This window comes from Nanorana parkeri, unplaced genomic scaffold (genome assembly GCF_000935625.1).
Source record: "Nanorana parkeri isolate BGI_ZX_2015 unplaced genomic scaffold, ASM93562v1 scaffold355, whole genome shotgun sequence".
NCBI classification, from domain to species: Eukaryota; Metazoa; Chordata; class Amphibia; order Anura; family Dicroglossidae; genus Nanorana; species Nanorana parkeri.
The window spans coordinates 1174602-1202490 of record NW_017306623.1 but is presented as its reverse complement, the minus strand read 5'-3'; the positions used below and the strand labels follow the sequence as shown (position 1 = coordinate 1202490).

The window sequence follows — 27889 nt, the reverse complement described above, 5'->3', positions numbered from 1 at the left end:
TCAACCTTCTAGCAATATTGTTTTTAATATACTTACCTTTTCCAGATGTTTTTAGGCCAGTCACCTTATAAGAACTAGGAGTCTCCATCCTCTTTAGAGTTTCTCCAGCGGTGTAGTGGTCCTTAAAGTGACATTAAAAATACATTCAAGTACCTTAACTTTTAACAAAAATGCATCTTATTTGTGTATCACTCAGCTGTAGATCCTCCAATCATCTCTGAATTGGTGCTGACACCGTCCTTCCTTCTGGAGTGTGGCTACTTTTGTTGCCCATGGTCCCTGTGTGTGTTGTAAAGTAGTCACCGCTCCAAGTTCACTCCTGTGAGGGACTACAACCTCTATACAAATTAGTAAACTAAACATGGGATTGTAGTCTATCCTGGGAGCGAGCTTGGATCGGTGACTACTTTACAACAGACACAGGGACCATGGGGAACAAAAGTAGCCACCCTCTAGAAGGAAGGACAGTGTCAGCACCAATTCAGAGATGATTTGAGGACCTACAGACGAGTGATACAAGAATAAGATACATTTTTTTACATTACTCGGCTGTAGATACTCAAATCATCTCTGAATTGGTGCTGACACTGTCCTTCCTTCTGGAGGGGGGCTACTTTTGTTCCCCATGGTCCCTGTGTGTGTTGTAAAATAGTCACCGCTCCAAGCTCGCTCCTGTGATGACTACAATCTCACATTTAGTTTGCCAATTTGTAGAGGTGCACTGAAATGGAATTTTCAGACAGAAACCGAAATTTAAAAAACTTGTCAGGCCAAAACTGATACCGATTTTTTTTTTTTTAAAACCTTTTACTTTTTTTAAAAAATATTGTATTTTTGTTTATTTTTTTACTTTAGTGTCGGGGACCTCAGTAAAATATCAGACCCCTGATATTTCCCTTTTGAAATAGAAAAAGAGATGGGGGACACAGTAGGACAAAAGTAGCCCCGCTCCAGAAGGAAGGACAGTGTCAGCACCATTTCAGAGATGATTTGAGGATCTACAGCCGAGTGATACACAAATAAGATACATTGTTGTTAAAAGCTAAGGTCCTTGAATGTATTTAAGATTTAACTCCTGAGCTTAGTGTCACTTTAACTTATATTTCAGATCAGGTAAAAATGAAATACTGGATATGAATATCCAGCCAGCAGGTGGTGCTTTAGGCTGCTGTAAAAAAAAACCTTCAGTATACATAGGTCAATAGCTGAAGCAGGAATATCCAGGGCTGTCTCTATAATGAGGCAGCATGAGACGGTTGTCCCGCCAAGCTTCTGAGAACCAGAGACGCCAGTGAGCTGGACAGGAACCTGGAGAGAAGTAGGCACCAGCTCCCGCCAAACAAGGCAAACACCCACACAGCCGCCTAGCAGCAAACCCCCCCTCAATGGTTCACCACCTGCATCCCCCCACCCCTCCACAGGTGGAGAAAACTCAGGAAACCCCTGGAAATATCCATAAGTGAATCGGTCAGAGAGGGGACACATATTCAGATGACTCGATCTGATGTTTTAATCAAAAGGTCCCTCAAGGCAGGCAACTACTACAGTAATCCCTATTTGCTTCTGTTGTAAAGCCGACAGTCGGCTCTACAAGTTTAAACAGAGTCCCGGCGGCAAAAGTCACCGGGAGTCTGTTTAAACAGCCCCAATGCTGGCGACGTACACTGTACGTCGTCAGTCACGAAGGGGTTAACTGCCCAACACAAGAAATCCCATGATTTTCAATGGCACCGGTTCACACCTGAGCAGAAAAACGCCAGACGCCTGAAAAGATACAGGAGCTTCTTTGGACAGTTAAAAGAGCTTTTCCTCCCCATAGACTTCATTGGAAATGCCCAAAAACGCGCAATAGAAGCATGTTGCACATTTACGTGAGCGTTTTTGCACGTTTATACGTGCATTCTTCCATTGCCCACAGTGGTTTATGAGCTGCCAGTTAAAACGTGCATACAAATTTGCACAATGCGCATATAAGTGCACATAACCGCATGCTGCTAATGCGCGTACAAACGTGCAAAACCGGTGCCGCCTAGGTGTGGGGAACATATAGGGGAATTTACTAGGACTGGAGCAGACGGAATCTGGAGCAGCAGTGCATGGCAACCAATCAGCTTCTAGCTTTCCTTGTCAAAGCTTAACTAAACAAACTGAAGAGAGACGCCAACAGGTTACTATGGGCAACTGCTCCAGATTCTGTCTGCTCCAGTTTTAGTAAACACCCCCCATAGTGCTTTGGAAAACTGTTACATACTGAAGTGTATCTAAAGCCAGGAACAACAATTCTCCTTGTTGCTGCTGCATTAGTTTTGCTTTAGTTTTATCAGGCTTTTATTTTTCACCTGGTGACCCCGATAGTAAAACACCTTCTGTCTAGGGTGACAAACCTTACTCATGGTCCTGTATCAATAGAGGAAAGCATTGTCACCCTAGGATGGGAAGCGTGTCAGAACTACAGAAGACTTCCACCTCTCCTTTTCTCCATAACATGGGGTGGGAGGTGCTCTGTAGACCTAACATACTTCTTGATAAAAAAATGTTTAATATAACACTGCAGAGTGCACAGGACAGGAACGTTTTGCAATTATTGAGCTGATATAACAAAATGCTTCCAATGGTACATTTACTAGAACAAATGCATTGTGTCAATAGAGGAACAGTGTTGTCACCCTAATGTGGGAAGTGTGTCAGTACTACAGGACAACTGTGCCTCTCCTTGCCATAGCGGAGGTGTTCTGGAGTCCTAATCCGTTTCCTTATTTTAAAAATGTTTGATATAATAATACTACAGACAGCCCTGGATTTCTGGCAGAATCAACAAGTTTTTTTGAATATACCAAAACACTTTCAATGTTATTTTTTACCAGGACAAAGGGGAGCAAATAGGAGAAGTTAGGTTGAACTCGATGGGCTTGTGTCTTTTTTCAACCTGACTAACTATGTAAGTTCATTGTTAAGGTTTACATACACAGTAACAGTTTATTTGCAAAACAAAAATCATGAACACAAAATGGAATATAAATAAATAGAGGTGCTCCAAAATGAAAATTTAAAAACCGAAATTTAAAAAAAGTGTCAGGCCGAAACCAAAAATGTTTTTTATTTTAACTTTTTCAAAAGTTTAATATTTTATTTTTATTTATTTTTATAAACTTTTAATTTTTTGGATATTTTATTTTTATTAAATATTTTAATTTTGTACTTTACCTTTAGGGGCTTCTGGGAAATATTAGGGGTCTAGACAGACCCCTGATATTTCCCTTTTAAAATGTAAAAAGAGATTGAGGACACAAAGTCCTCAATCTCTTATTCTGCAGCCCCAGTTATCAACGAACAGGAATCCTCTATGAGTGTTCCTGTTCATTCATAACATGAGGACAAAGTGTTTTTACTATAACCACAATTATGAATGAACAGGAGGCGATGTAGATCACTTCCCATTCATTCATAATTGAGGATATAGTAACCATACCATGTCCTCAATTATCTACAAGCATTTACTGATCACTGACTGATGGTACCTGCTCTCCTTCCTGATAGCTGTCACAGAAGGCTGAGCGAGCGATGGGGGAGGAGAGCTCAGCCTCTTGTGACAGCACTGAAAGCTGTCTCCATCCACACTGCTCTCCCGATCAGTGATAGGAGGCTGAGCAAGGCGGGGAGGAGAGACGCCGGCCGCTCACATCGCTCTCCTCCCGCAGCGCTCGGCCGCCTGTGACAGTTTCTCTCCTCCCCGCTGGGAGCGAGGAGAGAAACCTGGGATGCACCGATGTATAGGCCAGAAAATGACACTTTGGGCATTATGCTAAAAGTGCCATTTTAAGCCGATATGTTTCGGCGACCGATATATCGGTGAATCCCTATAAATAAATAAATATTATTTATAAATAAATTAAATGTAATTTAATAGAAAACAAATGGATACAGAACATCAGTTAAAAATATATTAAGTTTATAATAGTACAGTTTCCGTCTCCTGAAGTAAGACAATTTCTTTTTCAGTTTAGTCAAAGTGGGGAAGATTAAGAACCTCTGTCATGTATTCATTTCTGTCTTTGTCCCCTGTTTAATTTCTGTCCCCCGTCATTGTCATAAGAGGTTTCTCCAATAGATAAACAGTGGAAAAGGGTCAGAAACGTTGCCAGGTCTTCCCTGCTGTGTGCCCAATGGGGAGATTCTCTTCATTTCCTGTCCCACAGTCGCCCTGTATAATAGTAGCTAGGACAGGAAGTGAGGAAAGATTCTGGCAATAGGGAGACAGAAATAGAAAAAAAAATGTAAATAGCCTAAACTTTCCCCATTCTACTCCAAACGAAATATTAAGCCCGACTGAATTAAAATACATTTCCGGGACCTTTGAAGGAATACATTATCGGACTAAATTGTGCTTTTATAGCTTTGCCTGGACTTGTTCTTTAACACATGTGCAGTAGGAGAACCACAGACAGTGCTGATAGCTCTGTAAAGTCTTGCAGGAGGAATAATGCAAGTTCTTCACAGTCCTAAATGTGTTACATGACATCATACAAAACACAAGACGCTGCGCATTTAAAACTGTCTTCAATAATTACAGTTGGACTCAAGGAGGAAACTCAGGAAACTCAATGAACACTTGATTTGGCCACACAACAAGGAAAGAACCTTATTCACTTTGACTAAGACTGTGATTCATTCCTGCACTTCCCCCAAATATTCTTATTAAGACAAAAAAAAAGCTCTGTTTTCTTCTCGTGGTGACAATGCCATTACTCAGCCTGGAAAGGAAAGTACATTCCAGCATTCAAGGGCCCACTGGTAACCATTGGAGAGGGACAAAGGCTTCTGGGCTTCATCAGGCCTACAGAACAGGGCCCAGAGCTTTGTCCAGGAAAACACAAGACTCGCCAAGGACACACTGTAACGACGGAGGAGAGTTGGGCTGAAAATGGTACTCAATTCACACAACTATTTTTATGATGGAAAGAAACACAGCATTGGTCTCACTGTCAAATTTGACAAACATCTGATACAGCATTATGGCCTCATAAATGAGAAATAATGGGGAAAATTCTGCAATAAAATGGCAATTTATGCATCTGTGTTGAATTACGCCATAACTTTAAGACAATACAAACATTTCTTTGATCTTTCAAAGTGTATATTTTGTCCGCAGTGGAAACCATTTTGTGTGTGATGACTTGATGATGTCACAGCTCACATATTGACTCCTTGTGACTAAAGGAGGAAAGAAAGGGGAGACATCTCCATGTAGGAAGGTCTGGAGGTAAAGGTCCAAGCTATTAAGGAAAATTTCTTTGAAACACCATTTTAGCACATGCTTGGCTAGAGTTATACACCTTGTGCTCCCTAAAGTATCCCCGTCATGATGTAAAATATGGGAGCTGTCTTTTATTGACCCCTATCTGAAAATGCTAGGCTCTTGGCTATCTCTGGCTTCCAAACTTTGAGTCTATGATCTGTAAACAAGCCATCCAGAAGGTACTGAGGCAACTGAATCGGTAAGACTTCCAGGCAATAAGTATTTTCAGTCAAAGGGGTAAGGAATGGCAGCCTCCATATTTCTTTCTGTAAATGTTTCCTTTAACCTGATAATAACGGTACTTAGCTCAACATCAAATGTTCTATGAGCCCCAAAATCCAGAATGTTCAGAAAAGATAGCCGAGGACTGTCCAGATTCCTTCTGCTCTCTATTGGTCCATCAATGTAATTAGCATCCTCCTGGAGCATTAGAAATGCACAGGATCCTCATCTTGAGAAGCTGAAAGGTCACAGGGTATTTGATACCAACAAGGTGAAACTCCAACCAAACCTAAAACCTCTATTTTTAACATCTGGCTGTGTGAAGCTATGTTAAAACTGCTATTCATTTTGTTAACTTTTATTACATAGCAATAAAAACTTGACCAAGGTTCTACATCTTCCCCTTTGTAAAACCAAAAAAAAATCTGCACGAACAGCTAAGAAGACAAAATAATTATGAAGAGCCTTTTTTAAAGCCCGAAACACCTCTAAAAAGCTTCTCATGCACATAGGTAGTAAAGGTCAATATAATGGTGGAGAAACATGCTAGTGAAAAAACAACATGCCTGGGTATGTCCTAACCAAAATGTATCTAAATCCAAAAGGGAAAATGTAATATACTGCAGCTTTCCAATTCTTAGATGAATTTCTAGGCATTTTTCCTTTCTTTTAACCAAGTGATAAACCCAGTATGTCTGTTATTTTTCTATTTACTTTACCAGACCAAGCTGTCCAGGCAAATAGGTAAATAGAATGATAAGACGAATGCTTAAAACCATCAACTTTTTTTCATCTCTATCCCCAAAAAAAAAATTCATCTAACCAATCCATCCATCTAACATTACCCACGGGGTGACAATGCTGCTGTCCAAGGGTGACTTCATTGTTCCTCCAAAGAAAGGAGCCACCCAGAGGCAGGAAGTGTGTTACAGGCCCGATCACCAGGTAAATATAAATGGGGAAAAAGCCTAAAAAAGGAATGCAGCCCCCACATCTAAGGATTGGCAAGCTGCAACAGATTACAAAGTTTTTTTTTGAGGTTTAGATACACTTAAAACACTCAATTTTACACTAAAATTGCAATATATGAGGGGGGAAAGGGGGGGGGGGGGCAGGGAAAGACTGTCAACCGCTTGACAGGCTTCATACAGACTTTACATTGAAGTGGGTGAAATTCCTTTTTTCTTTTTTTTATCCTCACTCTTAGTAGGAAATCTTGTATTTAAAGTGCTGTAAACCCTAATAGTTTTCTAAAGCACTCAATATTATAAACAATCACCATTACATTATATATATATTGTAGCAGGTCATCATGTAGAGAGCAAGGAGAGGTCCTGTCCGGGGTTTATGTGTCACCCAGATTCCTCTCTTACACCTTCCGGAACCTATAGCAAGCCCCAGGTTTTACACTTTCCCTCAGTGGCAATTTAGTACATGTGAGGCAAACAGACAGAGCTCTGGAGCCTGGGAAGCAGTCTCAATCTGCTGGAGCACAAGGTTGGTCATGGTGTTTTGCTGAAGCCTGACAAACAATAGGTTTGTACAGGTTGGTAGTCAGGACTATCGTATGATTAGTTAGTGCCCGGACATGGCTAGGATTTTGTTTTTAAAGTGTTTACTTTATTTGAGCACTGTATAGCACTGTATATAGCCTGTGTGTTGCACCTGAGTCTGCTGCTGCAGAGCATTTAACATGTCCCTCTGTGTAGCATTAGCCTGTTGCTGTGTTGCATTAGCCAACACCAACTGTTTTAGAACTTCATCCATTTTCTGTCACTTCAGGTACCGGCCCTTTAAATAGCAGGTTCTTGCTATTACTTGCCCAAAGTTCTCCACCATATGTGAGCTGGGGAATAGGTAGCGGGTGCAATTGCTCCCTGGGGTGAGCAGTCTTCAAAGATTTAGAGACCAGACCAGTGACCTGTCTTCAAACAGTGGTACATTTATTGGTGCAACACACAGGCTATATACAGTGCTGTACAGTGCTCAAATAAAGTAAACACTTCAAAAACAAAATCCTAGCCGTGTCCCGTCACTAACTAAACATACGATAGTCCTGACTACCAACCTGTACAAACCTGTTGTTTGTCAGGCTTCAGCAAAACACCATGACAAACCTTGTGCTCCAGCAGATTAAGGGCTTGTTCACACCAAGCTGCGTCCAATGTATTCCAATGGTATTTTTTGCTCCAGTTCACATCGCAGCGTGCAGTTGCAGAGCAGATCCAGAGCAGGTGAAAAAACTGCAGCAGGCCCTCTTTTACCTGCTCTGGAACACATCAAAAACGCATGCCAATGCCTGGAACACATTGGAAGCCCATTTTAAACTTTAAAAAAAAAAACGCGTCAAAAAGACTAGTGTGCGTGTGCTACGCACACTAGCTAAAGCAATACCCTGTTTCCCCGAAAATAAGACCTACCCCAAAATGAAGACCTAGTACCATTTTTGGGAATTGCTCTAAATATAAGACCCACCCCGAAAATAAGACCTAGTTGTGACCATTCCCAGGGCTGGTGGTGGCATAAGGGGGAACTTGAAGAGCTGCGGGAGAGAATCAGCGTTGCCAGCGCTGAAGGAAGTGAGGCGGCAGCGCAGGGAGCAGAGCCACATAAGCCGATGTTTCCCCTATAGCCGCTTCGCTCATTCTGGTTACCAAATTGCTCTTGGAAAGGTACGGCACCCCTGATTGCCCTGATCAGCCTATTCCTAACTTTGCCATTTTGGATTATTCAATTTAGATTTGCATTAACCTTGGATTGTTATACATTAAAAAAAATAAAATAAGACCTACCGTGAAAATAAGACCTAGTGTGTTTTTTTGAGCCACAAAAAATATAAGACAGTGTCTTATTTTCGGGGAAACACGGTACATTATAGGACTTCTCAAATCTCATAAGGCACAGGCGGTATACCCTATGCAACCCAAGGAAAAGAGGAATCTTTGCAGACCAGGACCTTTAAATAACTTATAAATAAAGCAAATTAAAGATATTTTGGAGGGTTTGAGGAAAACAGCTGAGGGTCGAGTTTTCCTTAAACTTTTAGCTGTAAGGTGTATATAATGGATGACCTGTCAGATGTAAAGGAGAGACGCTGATGAAATACTGACTAGTGAAATGTTAATATATTTCTTCTGCGAACCCGCCGTATTTCTAGGGCTGCAAATGAAGCTACATATTTGCACTGATGATGTTGTTTTCTTTGGCCCCACCAGCCGAGTACCCTCTGGAATTTTGTATCAGAAGCCAGTCGCGAGTATTAGTGACTGCTGTATGGAATCGATTTGCTGCAGCGCAGAAATAGCAGCTGTTACAGTATGTCCTGAGAGGGATTACCGAATATTCTTAAATTGAACTTCAATCCATCTTTCCATAAAAACTATAAGTGGACGCCAGAAACGTAACGGCAGTATCAAGTGCACCTGAGGCATTTACGATACCCAGCAGAATTGTTATAACCAGCCTTTAAAAAGACTTCTTTTTGAAATTTCATTATTCCAGTTGTTCCTTGCTTCTATATATCACACTGTATCAGATTTTTTCTGGCATATACTATGTGGAAACAGTGATATATTAAATGCAGTGATACATAGTTGAATTTCCACCAGGCCCCTAGTAACCTCTCAGGCTCCTGTACTGATTGTGACATCTAGTGGTCAGGAAGATATAGGCAGCTAGAAGGTAAAATATCGCTCTACAATTTGGCCACATACTGACAGGTTTGTGCATTGGTGGATTGTCGGTGGTCGGATGGAGCTGAATGCTGTTAGAACTTAAAGCAAATTTTCCAAAAACTGCTTTTACAAAAAGGTGAGGGAGGTCATGGTGGAGCAGATTCCCATGAGATTATTATTATCACTAATCTGGGCAGCACCGTGGTGTAGTGGTTAGCGCTTCTACCTTGCAGCACTGGGTGTCCCCGGTTCGAATCACGAATATCACTATTTGGTCACAGGTCACTCACTATCTGCAAGGAGTTTGCATGTCAGCACTTGTGGTCCCGGGGCGAATCCCAGCCAGGTCACTATCTGCAAGGAGTTTGCATGTCAGCACTTCGGGTCCCCGGGTCGAATCTCAGCCAGGTCACTATCTGCAAGGAGTTTGCATGTTCTCCCTGTGCTTGCGTGGGTTTCCTCCCACACTCCAAAGACATGCTGGAAGGTTAATTGGCTCCTCTCTAAGTTGGCCCTCTATGTATGTATGTGACATAGGGACCTTAGATTGTAAGCTCCTTGAGGGTAGGGACTCATGTGAATGTGCAACTATGTAAAGCGCTGCGTAAAATTGCCGGCGCTATATAAATACCTATAATAATAAATCAATAAATTGTAACACTATGTAGTACTATCATTTAGAAACACCATGTAGATATTTATCCTGCATGCACGCAGGACTACTGCATAGTAAAAATGAAGAAAAAAAATGTATGACAATATCAAAATATGTAGGATCCTGACAACACTTCTTCTCTATAGATGGACTATGGTGAGTGAGCGGTCACCCTAGTACAGGAAGCGTGTTATTGGCCAGATCACCAAGTAAAAATAAAGGGGGAAAACCTGAATAAAGATATATAAGGAGGCCACTACATTCCAGGCCTAAAATTTATGGGCAAGTATGAGCAAAAAAAAAAAGACATTCAGTACACCTCTGCAATACATGCAAATTTGCCCATATTATTTTTCATAACTCCTAACTTCCTGTGCTGAGCTGACAACGCTACCTCTGTTATACTAAACTCCTAACTTGCGTTATCATCCCTCTCCCAAGTTCTCCCTTTGCTGGACCACAGAACCCCTCCCCTTCTCCTAATCTCCATAATGAAAGTAGAGATAATCTATAGTCCAGCAGCGAAGAACACAAAAGGGTCTCACTGTGCTGCTTGGGATTTCAGTGCAGCAGAGGCAGTTGTCAGCTCATAACAGGAAATTAGAAAGTCACTGGACCTCTGAAAGGGTCAACAGGTATTTTCTATACTTGTAGCATTTGTTTTAAGAGAAACACAGGGAACTGTGCTTTAAAGGGGCACCCCCTACGCTTAAATGTAAATAAATTAGAGACGCGTGTACTAAAGACACCCACTCTAAAGTATTACATATATTTAGGATGTTTATAAAGTGAATGTGCTATTTTATACATGCATTGCAAGAGCTTAAAGGAGAACTATGAGGTGAGTGATTTTCACTGAGCCTCATAATCTGAGCAGACCTGTGACAATGAAACTGTCACAGGTCGGCTCAGTAGATCGGGAAGTGAGCGAACACATACCGTCGCTCGCTCACTTCTCAATCTATCCCTGCAGAGAGCCATGACCGTCACTAACGGCTCCCTGCAGGGATTCACCCCCTCCCCTCTCCGATCCTCCAGCGCTGACTGACAGAACGGACAGGGGAGGGGGGGCATAGCTGGCTCTGCCTCTGGATAGGCAGAGCCAGCTGTCAATCCCGCAGCTGGGTGGATCTCGACAGCAATGTCGGGATCCGTCACGGCTGCGGCGTCTCAGTATATCGGAAGCTTCAGCTCGCGGTATACTGAGCTTTGGGTCACAGGAGAACGCTAGTTTGTGTTCTATGGGGAAAAGCCCCGACCCCATAGTTCTCCTTTAATACTATCATGTATTTTATTTATGTGTACCTTTCTAGTGTTAACAAATTACGAGAACATACACAGAGCTGAGAGCAACTGAATTCGAGGTTTATTAGCACGAACGGAGGTTTAAATATACTTTACATTGTCAGTCTATGGGGAGTTAAATTTAGACGGCTCTGAGTGTGTTTACATCTGAGTCTGTCTACGTCCGCACTTACAGACTTTCAAATTGGTGGACCTGAACAGGACTAGTGATGGGCTTGGGCGTGTTCACAGCTCTACGTGCCGAACCTGCCAGGAAGCTGACAGCGCGCAGCGCCAATCACAGGTACTGAGACATGTTCCCGGTCCGCAGCTGCAGAGATCGGGAAATGTCTCAGTGCCTGTGATTGGCGCTGTGCGCTGTCAGATTCCTGGCGGGTTCGGCACGTGGAGCTGTGAACATGCCGGAGGCCATCACTAAACAGGACGAATAGGAGATAATTGGTGAAATCAGACACATGTCCTCTTACATGCGATTCCCCATAGACCTAACAGGGGTCTGTACAGCTCAGGTTTTTCCTCCATCGCAAAATAAATAAAAAGCGGAATGCACACGGATGTCACAAGAGGATCTGTGCATGGATACCCTGATGATAACAGACGGCGCCTGTGTGAAAGGGGCCTTATTGTCCAAGATGGCTGGAGGCAGGTCAGTGACCGGGCTAGATTATTTAGCTGCAATGGACAAACGTTAGGTCACCAGCCCGGCTGAGTTTCCTGGCAAAGGTGTCTGGATCACAAGTACTACCAAACAGAATATCAAGTCCTTTGTCAGGTGAAACAGCTCCAGTACATATGCGCTGTGTTTTAAAAAAAGAGTATTAATTCCGTTTGCCTGAAGTTCAGCTTCAACTCCCTCCGCAAGTCCAACGTCGTCCAAGAAATGAAAGCAATGATTACTCGTTTTTACAAAGGCATCCTCCAAAAACCACAGAATTGCTGCTATTCATCTAGAACCACACACTTAAAGCACCAGGGCTGCTTGTTCTCGTGTAGGAAATAAAAAGCAGCATGTTTCTGAACTGGATTCAAGCAATGCACTATTTTTACACAGACTGCATCTTTAGGACAAAGACTTGAATCACCTCTGGGAAAACATCAAGGGCTCGGCAGTGTGCATTCAGCAGCACCGTCACCTACTTGGCCTGGCATAGCGAACAGAACCACTATACAAATCCCATCGATTTGTCCTAAATCCGCAATTACAGACACTGCCAGTGATGGCGATCCCACCGGTGCATCCCAGCGCTCGGAATATGGATTTAAATGACATCACATCTGTTTTTAATACTTTGGGCACTTTTGAAGAGTGAGCTTATTGTACTTGAGCCACAAGTAAAAGCACAGCACCTGTTGTAAAGAGCCGGGCGTCTCAGTCTGAAGGCTTGATATGTCTACGCAAAGCTGGAAAGAAGTTCAATGAATGGTTTGAATTCAACGATGAACTTCTGGCAAATATCTGGCTGGAAGTAAAACCTTTTAAAAGGGGCAGGCCAATGGCAAGCTATCATCTTTTGGCCTGGTGTAACCCCCAAAAGGTTCCAGTGGCTGCTGAATTTCCAGATCGGCCTGCAGCAACTTCAATTAAGTCTCATTCTTCCTACAGGAATAGACATTTATTTCACCTAGTGAAGAATGCTGCAAGCATTCTTCATGTCACCTGATGACATTTCAAGGAGCCAAAATGAAACAAATGATAGAAAGCGAGAAGAAATATGTGAGATGGTCAGCTCTGTAGGAAAGTGATCATTCGGGCTGGATCAAAGATCGAATGCTGTCTCCAGTGTTTAAAGGATAAGTGCGTGTTAAAAAAAAGTGCACTTATTCTCTACCATATCACACACACGCTATGCCAGTATAGCCAGCCCCCATTTCCAAATGCATACTTAAAAAAGAACTCCAGCTACTTTACAAATTAAGAAGGGGAACAGGGAAACTAAAAAATGAGTCACCTCGTCAGGTGTATCACATGCTCAGCTATGTCCTGTGAATTGTATAATCCATTCTTCTCAATACTAGACACAGTGCTCCAGTCCCGACATTGGCTATGAGCATTCCTGCTCTCATAGAGTGCAGGGCTCCTGTCAATCAACCACACCTCGTCTCCCCTCATCCATTCCTCCACTCTACATTCAGGTGCTGATCTTCAGCATGCCGGCTCTGCCTGTTCAGTAGATTTCCATATCATTCAATAGGATGGTTTCCCGATTATCTCCTGCCTTGGGAGATAATTCCATAGAACCCTATGGGAATCTACTTCACTTATCCTTTCAAGGAAAACTCTTCTAAGCAATATCTGTAAGTATAAACATCAAATAACTAAAAAGCAGTAGTTCTGGGATGTTATTTGCAGCAATATTGCCACTATTATTATTGGTATTTATAGAGCGCCGACAATTTACGCAGCACTTTACACAGTGCGCATTCACATCTGTCCCTGCCCTCAAGGAGCTTACCATCTAAGGTCCCTATCTCACATGCATGCATACATACTAAAACATTTATAATGCTGATCAGTGATCCAACCAACTGGTATCTATCCAACAATAAAAATATCTGTTTTGGTTAGACAACCCTTTAAAGAGGAACTGAACTATGATAGCTGGACCCAAAAAGGCAAGCAAAGGACAAAAGGCTAGACACACGTATGCCTGTGGTCTCCCTGCAGCTGAACTCATCCCCTTCACTGGCTTATCAAGCCTTGTTCTGTGTGAAGGTGGCCATCTTGGTAGAGAAATAGAGCTTTGCTTCTACATGTTGGAACTACCCTCCTGATGACCAGTGGGGTAATGATCAAGAAGAAGCAGTAGAGGCGGAGGAAGCACAGAATGAATGAAGCAGACATGGGGAGATCCTTGCACTGCAGGTACTCAGGGATAGCTTCCTCTCCAGCAAGGATAACAGTGAGCAGCACTGTGCTATCTTCACCAAAAATCACATCCAATCTGGTGAGACCAGCAGTCAGAGGAAGCCATGCCTCAGACGATCTCCCACTGCAGACATACAGCTAAGATTCTGTAGGCACTAAAAAGGTAAATCCTTTAGAGTACTGCTTAGGCACAATGAACATTTCTTAATATTCCCTGTACAATAGCAAATCTTTACTTTTCGATTTCAGGTCCACTTACTTCCATTATAAAAATTACAATATAAAAATAAAACCTAAGCTGCAAAAAAAAAAAGAGGGGAATTTTATGGTGCTATTGGTTATATTGAAAAGCAGGGAAACAAATCTGCACAACCTTGACGTGACCCTGGAAGCCATGTACACAAAAAATGGAAGGTTGCTCCACCTGGCACTGATCACTTTATGCTGCATTGTTTTCTTGTTGGCAAATCTGCTGGAATTCTTTCAGGAATACCAGCCAATATACCAATGTAACATTCTCTCGTGCAGACCAATCCCCCCACCCACATCAATGAAACAGCCGTATGTCTACCTAATCACAGTAATTTACATCTTTGTCTAGACAGTATGAACTGCACTTGATCCCGCTGCCAAAAAACCTAAATCTGTAAGGACACTAAAGGCATTGATATTCTGCCTATATACTGGAGCGATTTGGATCTGGAAAATCTATAAAGGTATTTCATCCGTGAAAGTTATACGGTGTTCTAACGATCAATGACAAGAGCAGACAGGAAGCCATGTTAGTGTCTACAGCCGGCTAGATGTGTGATCTCTGCCGCACACCTCCGATGAGTGAGCCAATGGACTATTTAACTTTTTTTTATTGGTATTAAGGAATAAACAGCGGAGGGAATGGATTTATATAATGGATACGACTGCTGAAAGCCCCATGTAAGATCTGGCATGGCGATTCTGCTAAGAATTTTAAAGCGTTTCAAAATAAAATGTTAAAGCAGAGCTCTGAGCTGTTATTAATATGCCCGACAGTCCACTTATGAAGCCAACATAAAATAAAGCTGTACTCCAGGAAGGAGGGTTAATACACACCTGAATTAAGAATCCAGTAGCAGTTTTACCTGCCAAGCTACTTAGCAATCGTGGGATTCAGGAAACTGCTGCTGGACAGCGCAGCCAGGTACTTCACCTCCACTGCAGCAGCAATATAGCTTGGTCAAGGACACTAGCTGCTGATTGGACAGTGAAGAAACAGCAGCACGCTGAAGAGATCACCTCTCTATGCCATTCTCCTTCTGCCAGCTAGTTCGATGCTAGCATATGTATACTGCAGTAGAGTCTGATTATCTCCTAGTGCTGACCCTCCAGTTTCCAATATGAATGCTGCTATGCTTTTATGGGCGTGCTTGCCATGTGTGAAAACTATTTCAGGTGTTTACACTAGTGGCATTTAAAAGACAATGTAATAATTTTTTAGTGGTTATATAATTATGCTAATTTGTGTTTTGTATATATTAGGAGCTCAGCCTTCAATGTATTTCAAAATACTACTTGTATAACTGAAATGTGTATGCAATATCCCTTATAAGGCCAGTGGGAGGTTATGTACGGTTTGCAAATCAGGGCTCTGGTGAATTAATAAACTTGTTTTCATGCAGCGGGAGCTAAAGGGGGAGATATTTAAAGAGCTTCCAGGAGAAGGGGAGCATCAGGAGGACTTCATCAGTGCGAGGATCTCCATTCGTTGCCCAATGAGCAAGCAAGTAAATGTAAAACAGTTGTGTTACCCTATGGAGTACGGCAGTGTGTCTCAACAATGCCTCATAATGTATTTCTAAACTTTACTGCCTAAACACCTGACATACCCACCATCGGTGCTGTACTATAGCATATTTATTTTTATTACAGGTATTTATGAAGCGCTGACAATTTACATAGTGCTTTACATAGTGCACATTCACATCAGTCCCTGATGTAAATCTTAGGTCCCTATAAAACATGCATACATACAAAGGCCAATTTAGACAGGAGCCAATTAACCTTGCAGCATGTCTTTGAAGTGTAGGAGGAAACCGGAGAACATGCAAACTCCTTTGCAGATAGTATCCTGATCAGGATTTGAACCGGGTACCACAGTACTGCAAGACAGCAAGTGCTACCCACTACGCCACTGTGCTACCCATCATGTCACAGAACGGATCGCTCATATTATGCAATATGAATACAAATGCCCTTGTGCTGACAGGAGGAATGAGCAGACTAATGAGTGCTGACTAATTAGCTGCTTCTTGACTGCCCAATCACAAGGCTGCAGGGAGCGAGGCAACAGCACTCTATTCTTTAATTCTAAAACAAAAGTGGTGTCACCCTTCTGGCTGTGCTGTCAGACAGAGGTGTATAAATCACAAAAGTGTCTGGACACAATAACAAAGCCTTGTGCAGCCAAGACAGTCCACAGATGTGTATTTCAGCTGTGTATTTATTTTTCTGGGATCTACGCATCCTCACAGCCAATAATCCTGAGGAGTTCCATATCCAAATAAGAGTCACCCCTATTTAAGCTCTTAAGTCTACTCAATGTGTTTATCACATTCAGTGCAAAGCAGCAGGTTCATTTAAAGCACAGCTATGAGACATTATTTCACACAATCAGACCGCTCTATGGAAGATATTAATATTTTGATTCTTAATAGGGGGCTTTATAAATCCACAGAAAAGGAAAACCTATGAACTATGAATGATAACTCTGTTTGATACAAAAATAACAAACTGAATGTGGACCTCGAAAAAAGTATAAATGCTTTTATGGCCATTCTAACCTCTGTGTCTCCCCCTCCCTCCCCATTTCAAAGCTCCCTTTACTCCTTTTTTAAGGCTGAGTGAACATGGCTAGAATTTCATTTGGAAAAATTCCTTTTCGGAACGTTCATTGGATTTTCTTATAGTTAATGGTGTCAATTCAACAATCCTTATTAACCGCAGTAACAAAAAACTATTCTTATGAGCAGGATGGATGTTTTTTGTTGAGCAACAGTGGATGTAGATAGGGGCACCGCATAAGAGGCCCACTTTCATGGGACTGCGGCAAACCCCCCCCCTTGTCGCAGCTCTTTATGTGTTGAGGGGGACTCATTTACATTTAAGTGATTGATTTTGCTCGAATTGTAACGACAGGGCAAATAGTTGGTTTAAAGTGTTACTAATTGGTTTATTTAATTGATGGTTAATAAAGTTATGATATATAGTTATTTGACAGAAATAAAAATGCTGCAGACATTAATCTGCCAATATTCGGTTTTGTGTCTCGCTATTTATTATGCTATGTTTATTAATGAATGTTGCATGCAGTCCCATGTGGTTTTCGTTCAAGAAGCTTCATTTATTTGCAAATTAAATGTTAAATGTAAATTTTATTAACAATTGTCAAGTCTGACGACTTTATCAAATGTTCTGGCCAGATTTTGTTTAGGAAAGTTGGTACAAAATCTACCAGTGTATGGCCAGCTTTACTTTCTCACTGCTTTTATTACCCTATTTATGTCCGTGTGTGTCCTTTTTTTCCGAGATTGTTATTCTTAAGCTTTGTGTATCAGTACAGTACCGAGAAGAAAAGAACACCAGGAAAGCTTGTCCTGAAAATAAAACAGTATCATGGACAGTAAACAATTGTTTTATAGCTAGTGCACTAACACAGCTACAATCACCTAAAGCACGATGGGAGGTTCATCGGCAAATACTTAGTACAGATAGTTGAGTAATTCTGACATCTAGAGCTTATTTGTGGTACTGCGCCACACTAAACTTTACAAAATATCTATTGAATTCATGCTGAACAGTCAAAGATGGTTTGCGAAAGCAGAACTAGCAGAAGTACTATTTTCCAGTAAACCTCTATTCACAAGCTGATAATACTTTTAGCCATTTCTGTTTGGAAATTTTTGGATACGGCATCAGCAGTACCCCAATTAACATATGCTGTCTGAAGTCACTATGTATGTACCGCTATCATTAACCACCCTGAATTGTTCTGACAGCACAAACTGCTTAAGGTTCCATTCACACCAAAATCGGAACAAAATTGGGTCTGTTGACTTGAAATTCTGCCTTCCGATAAGTTGTGTTGTGATATGTTTTTCAACAGATGCTAACGGAAGGGCACCGATAAATGAATGGGTGTGAATGGGGCTAGTTCACACCAGATCCGCTGCATTACGTTGTGCTGAAAAAAAGTAGTGCATGTTCTACTTTTTTTTTTTGCAGCGCAACATAATGTAATGCAACAGAACGCAGCGGTGTGAACTAGCCCCATTCGCACCCATTCAGTGCCCATCCGTTAGCATCCACTGAGGAATGTATCGCAATGCAACGGAACTCAGCACAAGAGATCCAGAATGAATGGGCTCCAAAAGTGCAAGTGCAGCCTACAGTTTTTTTCTGCTTTGGATAGAGTGGGGAGGGATTAAAACCCGTTGGATATTTGTTGCAGTTTGTGTCCCCTTGTTAGGCCTTGTTCATGCAGGTGGGCGAGGGTGGTAAAAACCAGTAGTTATTCCACGTTTTTACTGCCCCCTGACGCCCACCAAAAGTTAATATATAGGCCGCTCATGCTTGTACACATCATACTTCACACATTTTTTAATTTTTTAAAACAGCATGTAGCGTTTGGCAGGTGGTGCTACTTGCCAAATGTGACATTGCAATTAATGGAACTGTACATTTCAAAGCAGCAGTGGAGTCAACTGACCATGGCCTTAAGGTGCCCATACACTGTTCAAACTTTGGCTGGTTCTTTATAAAAGAGCTGAAATTCGCACAGTGATGCTGCTGTCGGCACCCTTTCTGCCAGTATCCCTCGATCGGCTGATCAAAGGAGCCAATTGGTAAATCTTCGAATGAACAGAGCAGGCAGTCAATGAGCTACTGATCGGGTACCCTGTTCTGTGCGATTAAAAAAAAAAGAAAATGAAAGGGTATCTATGGTTTTTTAATGCAACACATGAACACTGTGCCTAAAATTGTATTTTATTATACAGGATTTATATAGCACCAACAGTTTGCTCAGCACTTTACAATATCAGGAAGACATTACAATCACAATACAATTCAAGACAAGATGGTAGGGAAGGTTGGAATGGTTGTTCACTTTGGAGCTTACTTGGCTCAGGATTCTCTTTACAATCCCATGCTTCATTGCTGGGTAACTGAGCAGCAAATTGGGAAGTATCAGTGCTTATTAGAGTGAATCTGTTGATTTGCATGGCAAGGCCTTGGTAAAAAAAATATAGGTACAGAAGAATACAAAACAAAAAAAAAATCAATAAATGGTAAAGTTGAAGATACATAAGTCAAATGCTCTTCCGTGCAGTAGGGGGCGCAATGAGCCTATAAAAAATATGGTTCCAGCAAGTCTATAACACTACAAGCCTTTAACATTTCATCTTTCTCCAGACGACTTAAGCGAGGTGCATAAATCGTGTAGGGATTTCAGACAATATCATAAGAGGACAATGTAATAATTTAATCTCAGGCTTCTATCTAGATTTGTTTGGCTGGGAAAGATTAGCTTCGTATGTGATTAAAGTTCCATCAACAAGCCTCACATTTGTCATGTTGGGCAGAGCCGTGGATAGGTATCTTTGTTTTGTACCTAGGCGCTGACGGCCGTGTAGGAGCCGTGGGATTGCAGGCGGCAGCCCAAAAGCCCAGCAATAAACAAAATGCAATAAAAACCACAAAGGTCAACCTTTGGCATTCAAATGACAGCGGCACTTTTATTGGTTTCAAATGCTTACGCATCAAATACCAATCTTTATTAAACCAACCAAGAATATTAAACGTCAAAATTGTCATTAAAACTTGAGCAATAAAGAAGAAGAGCTTTCTCTTCCCGCTAACTGCATGAGCCAGGTAAGCTTGGACTTAAAGGGGTCAACAAACAAAAAAAAGAGAGTAGGAGAATTTGCAGCCCTATGACTAAGGTAGAACAGATGTCCCCAATTCCCTTCACTGTCAAAGCTGCTAAGACCACCCAAACCACCCTCTAAATCCCCCAAATAAAGCTAAACAAGAACCGGCCGAAGTATGCACAGTGTATGACCACCTTAAGGCCCCGTTCACATGTAGCGAATTATCGCGCGATTTCCGCCGCGATATCGCGCATTTTTGCCGCGCGGTATCGCGAGAAGTCGCCGGCCAATGCTATTCAATGAAGCTGTCTTAACTGCATGAGGCATGAGTCCCATGAGGCATTGCAAGACTGACAGTTACAAGCATGAGTCCAGAGGTAGAGGCATGTTAAGATTTGTAAGCCAAACCTGTCAAAGGAGACATGTTACACTTCCTTTCCAGCTGCCTGTGCGGAAAACCTCCACTGCTTTGCAGATCTCTGGCCGATGCAGGTATAGGACTCTTCCAGTTGCATCCAATACCTGCTTCCCTACCGTGCTGTGGTTTCTAAGTCCAGTAAGAGCAGGTGGGGGAAGCCACAAAATGCAGTGGGGGAAGCAGGAATTGAATGCACCCTGAACTGATGGATACATTCAGCAGCCAGAGGTCGTCAACCAGACGGATTTGTAACACATTTAGTCATAAAGTTATAAAGCATCTTCATTACAGGTTGGGATTACTTTAGTTTTGAGTCTCTAGCAATAGGGTCACTTTAAGATGGTCACATCCAAACACTGGCTTAATAAGCCTTTTAGATAATTAATGTTTGTGTTTTTATTCCTGCGCTAAATGAGTGATAATAAGTGTAAATACTTTGATAAGTGCTATAATACTAAATGGTGAATTATTGAATAATGTGAAAGCTGCTGCAATAAAGACAACTGGGTCCAATCATATGTATTTTCAAATATGCAGCGCCAATCTTGATTTTCAAAGTTTTTTATTGGTTTCCATACTTATAAACTTCTAATCACAAACAGAGATATTATTCTATAATTATATAATTATATAACATATATAACATAAATAAGGCATTGTATTTCAATCAATGGTCTTTCAACAGCAACAAAGCATGGGATACATTACATCTTTCTATTGTATTCATACATTACAAGGGACCTCGATACTGTATTCCTATATCCTAGACACTCCTACCCTAAATTAGGGGGTAAAGTGTATTCAATTTAACACTCTTGCCATTGTTAGTTCCCGCTATTTATCACTCCATCTGTGGATACTACGTCCCTCTGGATGGGTAGTTCTCAACTCCCACCAGGGGAAAAATAAATGGAAATACTATTTAATTGGGAATAGAAAAACAGAATAACATATAGGGGTTGATTTACTAACCTTATAAAACACACCACGAACATGTATACACCTCTGTAGTGTGTTCCCTCCCAGCATGATCTATTGGTGGAATCTAAACACCTTTGTATTGTGTACACACCCAGCAGGTGTGTTGTGCAAAGCCCTGAATTACAAGGTGATGTTGTGTAAATTAGCTCTATGTTGTGTTGCTTGCGTTGATGAATACAGGAATGTAAATGCATGAGCTAACCATTTTTGTCTAAACTGTGAAGCAGCATTATATATGCATCATGTGCATGATTTTTCCATATATGGCATTAGTGAAAATATGCTTATAGAGACTTTTTGGTTGATAAATACGCTTTGCTGTGTAAAAATCACACGCACCTGGTGCGTGCGTGTGTTTAGGTTAGTAAATCACCCCCATAGTGTTATACACTGATTTTTGTTTTATATGTTTAGCGCATATATTTTGGACACTAGATAATTTTGAAGGTGTATAGTGACCTATACATATTGATTGCTTATTTATTTCTTGATATATATTACATCTTTATCACTCATCAAGGTTGGATGATAGGTCGATGGACCAATAGAGGTGTACACGTTATTTAGTCATCACTAAGTTAGGCACATTCACAAGATTGGCGCTGCATATTTGAAAATACACTTTTAGATAATTACGATATAGATTCCTTTTTCTAAATGTCTGTTGCCCCCTGAACTCTACGCTAACTTGTCTATTCCGGCACAGTGGCTATAGACACATATGATATATGTGTTTTTTAGAAAGAAAGTAAATGCATCTACATCCTTCTTCATTGCATCTCAAAGATTTAATGACTATGCAATTTAATCACACGCTGGTAGCCAGAATGCAATTTGTATGCACTGGTCAATGTATGACAAGCACTTTACCAGCCTTTGGAGAACTTTACGCAAAGTTTCCAGTGAAATTCTCGCAAATGCATGCCAGAATCAAAGCTATTTGTGACTTTTTTGGCCAGGCAGTGTATATTTACTTTAATTGGCAACTCACGGAACCTAGCTATAAAGGGTGCAAGACCATAGCAGGGACATTTAATTATAAGCTCCTGAGGGAAAGGGGCTGATGTTACTTGGCTCTTTGTAAAGCAGTGCATAGTATGTGGATATTTAAATATAGAAGTAAATAAATAATGCATAATAACAGCAATACTGTGCGTGTACCCTAAAAAGGAAGAATATCATAATAATCCTAAGAGCAGAACTCCACATATAATCCTACAATTAACGATGAAGGGCGGACGCAAGGACAGTTGATTAATTAGCCGCACACATCTCAGACGTGATCCACTGATCTGTACATTTAGCAGAAAGCCGCCGTGAGAAAATATAGATGGGCTTATGTATGTACAAATCTATAAATAATTGTGTGCATCAAAGCCTGGAACGTGCTTTAATGTTTCGGATGATGTATTGCTGCGCTCAGGCACTCTGCGGCATGCGGGCTGCAGACAGCAACGTTTCCTAAGAATTATCTATATACTGCATCAGGGGAATAGCATTTGCCAAGGTTAGACGTCTTTTGTTCGGAAATTAGAAGGGGAGCAGTGTTAACCCTTTCACAGCTTAACTGCACAATTTGGGCTTTGATTCAAGCAAAGATAATTTTCTCCAACGCCTTCCACAATGCAGAGCTTGGTGCCTGAGTGGGCAAAGACAAACCTGAGCACTGTCACCTGGGACCGGGGAGGGTCCACAGGCCTGTGTAGGCTCCAATTCTGACTTGAGCCAGGATGTATTCTAAGGGCCCGTTCATGCCAGATGCGTTGGGCAGCACTGGCCAAAACAAAGACAAGGCAATGTGCCTTGTTTCCTATCACGTCAGTTCGCACCACCACGTTGCGGTTGTCGTGTGCTGAGGACATAGTCCTCATTTTCACACGTATCCAAATGTGCTGTTGTGAATAGAACTGAATTAATTGTCACTAGTTGACATTTCAATAAAGTTGGGGGGAAAAAACAAACAAACCTTGTGATGTGCTAAAATTGGTAAATTGCACGGCTTCCTAAAAGCGCACATCAGGGGGTGCGATGTGGAGCATTCTGCTTGTGTGAAGAAACCAATAGACCCTGAGATATTTATGGGGCGGTCACTCCAATGTGCAATTATGCTGGCTGGGGAAGAAGTATCAGTTGCAAGATACAATGTAACCTTTCCCATACAGTGCAAAGTGAGCACATCTCGGGAAAGCCCCCGGTCCCCTTATGCTCACCTTACTAGAAGTTCATTGCTGCTCCTTCCCCCTCTGCAGTTGTCCCAATACTATCACAATACTCAGTACTTCCAGGTATGGAGGAGTATGTGACTTCTGCCATCCTCCGGTCCCTAAGCCCAAGCACTGTCACATGACCAGGGGAGTAAAGTCATCGCTCCCTCAGCTCAGCAACACAGCTAATTCTAATGCCGCTTGCAGAGGTGAAAGGAGCAGCGGGGGATTGCTAGTTAGTACACAAAGGTCAGGGGAGCCTTCCAGAGGCACTATCATTTTGCCTTGCATGCTCAAGATGACAGTGTCTCCCTAAAATGTATTTTCAATGTTGCATCCAGATTCGGATAAACCTACTTTATATTTGTATATAACCCTACCCTAAAGAAACAACTAAAAAAGTGGGATTTTTTTCTTTTAATTAATTTATAAAAATAACTTTCAAAATAGATTTTTAAGTACAATGAAAGTTAAAGAAATACATATTCAGTGACACAGGAATTGAACTAAAAACCTCCAATTTTTAAAGTCTGACCTTCACTTTCTTGTTTCAGCAGTCCCACTGGAATTAAGACTCTGCAGTCCAATAATCAGTAGAGTTGGACCTATCGCACTCAGTAATCAGCAATCTGGAAAAGAATTGCTCTGACACGCCTCCTCTCTTCCTCTGCAATACAAGTTTGTGTGTGACCGGCATGCCAAAAAAGGAATTTACATGCAAAAATAAATTACAGCTGATAATATATTGAAGTACAAGATTATAAAGAGGAAAAAAGGTGTACACCTCAAGCAAACTGCTGCTCTGGGGAGGCAGCTGAAGTTATATGCAAATATTAACTTTCACAGGAAAATGTAAGCTAGGACCCACCAGTTTCCAAGCCTCTGTATTGGCAAGTCAAAGTTGCCTCAGAGGCCAATAGGGAGGATAGGAAGGGGGTAAATTCAAGTTCAACTATGCCTGTAGTTGTCAAGGTTGTAGAAGCAAAAAGTTCTAGATCAGGGGTAGCCAAACTTCGGACCTCCAGCTGTGGTCAAACTACAAATCCCAGGAATCAGCGTAAGATTTCAACAGCCACAGACATGACTCCCAGAAGCATTATGAGATTTGTAATGACAGACTCTCTGTCAAGTGATAGGGCTAAAGACTAGCAATTGGCTGCAATCGCGAATACAGCATTGTGGGGGGAGGTCCCACGCTCCTACATACCTGTGACATCACCCTCTCTGTCATGTGATAGGGCTAAGGACTAGCAATTGGCCCCTAGAGCCGAATACTGCATTGTGGGAGGAGGTGACATGCTCCTACATACCTCTAAACAGGGGTTAGAGCCTAGAAGAAAAAGTGATGTCGCCTGCTCCATCATGTAATGGTACTAAGGACTAGCAATTGGCGGCTAGGCCCAAGCACTGCATCGTGGGGGGAGGTCACATGTTTCTACATCCCTGTAAACACCCGGTGTTAAAGCCTAGAGGGAAAAGCGACATTACCCTTTGCATTATGTAATGGGGCTAAGGACTAGCAATTGGTTGCTAGGCCGAATACTGCATCATGGGGGGAAGTCCCATGCTCCTACATACCATTTAGACAGAGGTGTTAGAGCCTAGAGGGAAAGGTGATGTCACTCTCTCTGTCATGTGATCGGGCTAAGCACAAGCAATTGGCCGTTAGAGCCCAATACTGCATTGTGGGAGGAGGTCCCATGTTCCTACATACCTGTAAATACCAGGTGTTAGAGCCTAGAAGAAAAGGTGACGTCACCCTCTCCATCATCATGTGATGGTGCTAAAGACTAGCAATTTGCTGCTGGGCCCAAGCACTGCATCGTGGAAGGAGGTCACATTCTCCTACAAACCTGTAAACAGTGAGTATTTTGCCTAGGCTGCAAAAGAGGCAGGGGTTTGCTGGAAAGGTGAGGTATCAGTGCTTCGAGGTGGTGGTCTTGTATTGACAGTGTCTCCTAAAGGCAGCTCAATCACTTGGAATGCTCTGTCAGGATTCCTAAATGCACAAAATAAGGGACTTGAGCTATTTTTGGCAAATCATCGCACCACAACCGAGAATTCAGATCTGTGTGTTGTGGTGGCCAATAGCACAGGTGAATTGTTTCATACTGTATATTCACTGGGGTGCCATTAGGTATGGAGGACAATGCGCATATACTGCTCAATATTTTCCATTGCAGTAACACACATTAAGGTGAGGGTCTGAGTGCTTTTGAAAAATACCCTGAATTCCCTTTTGAAAAAGTCAAAGATTGACGAAACGCGTCAAGGGGACCCGCTGCTTCCTCCCTGACATACCGGATAAACCTTCAAAGGCTGGGCGCCGTTTACACCCACATGCGAATTTTACTCAACCCATTTCGTAAGTGTAATCATTTATATTTGGAATAAAGGACTTTCGTGACTACACTTACATCTGCTTTCTCTCTTGTGTCCTTTTTCCCGTCTTCCTCTCTCGGTTGGGCTGCTCCTGGAGGGCGTTCGACACCGGCATCAGAACCGTGTGCTGACCGTTTGGAGGAGAGAGAGAAATATAAAGATTTTTTGGGGACTTATGGATTGAAGACAAAGTAATAGACACTTTGTGTTTTTTTGGTTTTCTTTTCTTTTGGTTTTCATTCATTTTTTCCTCCTCTGAGTGAAAGAGTTAAATGCCTCGGTGATTGAAAGAATCGTTGGCGTAACCCTAATCCGCGCCTTATATAGAGACACTGCTTTTCTTTTTCTTTCTGTTTTTTTTTCGTTTTGGGGCAATGATAAATGTTTTTATGTGAGCTATTCTGAATCGAATAGCTGTTTAATTGTAATCAACCAATCGAGTGATGAGATCAACCTTTTTGAATCTGAATGCACATGTAATCCATATAGACGTGGGATTGAGTGTTTAATCACAGAATACTGTTTTAATTATCACATCACAAAAAATTTTTACTAACGAAATACTGAACAAAACAAAGACATAGCTTATAATTAATTTATTTATTATACATATTTTACACTATTTTATGAATCTTTATTCATCTTATCCATTAATTTATTTGTCATTTATTTTTCACCTAAATATAAACAAACATTTTTATTGAGATGGAAACACAGTAAGATGATATAGTAAGAATATTGCTCACTACCAAGCGCAACATAATTGCTCACATTGGTCTGAGTGCTTGTCACTGCAATGCATAGATGTGAATCCAGCCTAAACATTATCCAGAGTTTTACCATTTATTAAGAAGCCTTTAAAATGCATACAAAATAGATTTTTGATTACCACTAGCAGATGTTTCCTCATGAGAAATATGAAAGGACAGGTTCATTATTCTCTGATTCGGCATAACAGAAGCGTTTTTGATAGCCTACTCTTTTGAACTATAAAATCAATCAATCAATTAGCTAAATTAATTGAATTAGGCTTGCGCAAAGCTTTCTGGTGGCTCTCCTATTTGAAACAAGAGGAGAAAATCCTTTGGCATTAACAAGCAGCGTAGATTAGAACACTGACCAAACATTCCATATGTATTAGAGGCCGATTCACAGGAGCCACACAGATATGGAATTTGTTCAGATTGACTCTAGTGGTGATCTGACAACATGCGGGAACAAATGTCAGAAAACAGTGGCAGATCTAGCCATGGGTGTTCATTCATCTTAGACAATCATGGGGAAGAAGATGCGTAGTGACAAAGTCCATGTGTGTATGAAAATAGACAATGCAATACAGTGCAAGAAGACAAGTAAAACCTACTTAAGTATGAAAGTAGAGCAGGGGTGGGCAAGTAATTTTCTCAAGGGGCCACAAGAGAAACTGGGACTGTTGTGGAGGGCCCATTCCCACCTATGCCATGGGTTACAGTACGGCAATTGTGTTGCATCTCCATTCATTTGAATAGCACCCCAAACACACTTCCTGGCCACAATGCGACTTGGCACATTACCGTGCATTGTGGTGTGGTTAAAAAAGTAGTGCATGCAATGCACGGTAGGTGTGTTGCATGGTAGCGTTCGTTTATCGCCCTGAATGAAGCCGACTCTTTTGACCTTTAACCCCTTCGTGACGGGAGACGTACACTGTACGTCCAGCCACAAAGGGACCAAATGACTTGTCACGTACACTGTACGTGACGAGTTATTTGCTGCTTTAGAGGGCTGTTAATCGCTGAGAATCAGCTTTTAACATTCATTAATGTATGCCCTTACTACAGAGGCATTCATTAATGAAAGGGTTAACCTTTTTCAGACACCCGATACCTTAATATCGGGTGTCTGAGAGTCAAAGCAAAGCGGACACAGATGCCGGCTTTTGCCGGCATTCTGACAGCTCGTATAGATCGAGAGATATCTCTCTCAAGCTATACTGGCTTTTTT

At 41.6% G+C, this 27889-nt stretch overlaps 1 protein-coding gene across 1 annotated transcript in view; it reads right to left on the bottom strand.

Annotated features, from left to right (window-relative positions):
* Nucleotides 1-27889, bottom strand: part of MPP7 (membrane palmitoylated protein 7) — a 316603-nt gene that overhangs the window by 202829 nt on the left and 85885 nt on the right. Inside the window, exon 3 of the mRNA XM_018558730.1 lies at nucleotides 10862-10864. The gene's annotated coding sequence lies outside the window, so the exon portion shown is untranslated. The remainder of the gene's footprint in view (nucleotides 1-10861; nucleotides 10865-27889) is intronic.